Here is an 803-nt window from a genome sequence, read left to right on the forward strand (position 1 = left end):
GGTCAGCCGTTTTTTTGGGGGGGGGGGGGGGAATTTGACAGATTTACCAGAGACACGTCCACTGTCAATAATAGTAGTACCATTCAGCACCTTATCATGTGTAGCAGGCAATTTCGAAAGGAATTGGAAAAGTGAGTATTATAGAGACTTTTTTCACCTTTTTCCCCTCAGATTTTTACTCTGAGTATTATGTGGATAAGAGATTAGATACGTGTAAAGTAGAACCTTGATGTAGAGGCTAAACATGAGACAGATGCTGTACAATTGTGTAAATGTCACTTCAACGTTTTTATTTTTTGTTGTGTTCATGTTTTGTTTGTATTTTGTATAGAATAGTGTATTATAGGTCAAAAGCAGCGTTATTCTGTGAACATTCTAACTTAAGAGAAAATAAGCCATGCATGGTTCAAACAATAACAATGTCAGCAGGCAATGTCTTTATTTTATGGCTAAATGGATAGAGCCTGTGACGTCTCGATACCCTGTGAACGTAGATTTTGTTTCATGTGTTTACGCAGCACAGACTTGAAACACTGTCATGCACCCATCAGCCCTGCTCAAATGGCCTTTGATATTATTGCACTCGCATACAGAATTTCACCCATTGCTTCAAGTGCCAAAAAAGTTGGTTTTGAATAAAAGATCGAGAATGTGAAAATTTGACTTCTAAATTCCAAAAGGAAAAGCATTTACAGTACTTTGCAATAAAAAGCTTTTACAGCAACACCCAGAACACTGAGTTGGACTCTTTCTTTCTTGGTAACTTGTTATTGTTTTCAGTTGAAAACATGATTCTGTTGAAC

This window comes from Sinocyclocheilus anshuiensis, unplaced genomic scaffold (genome assembly GCF_001515605.1).
Source record: "Sinocyclocheilus anshuiensis isolate Anshui unplaced genomic scaffold, SAMN03320099.WGS_v1.1 scaffold185, whole genome shotgun sequence".
NCBI classification, from domain to species: Eukaryota; Metazoa; Chordata; class Actinopteri; order Cypriniformes; family Cyprinidae; genus Sinocyclocheilus; species Sinocyclocheilus anshuiensis.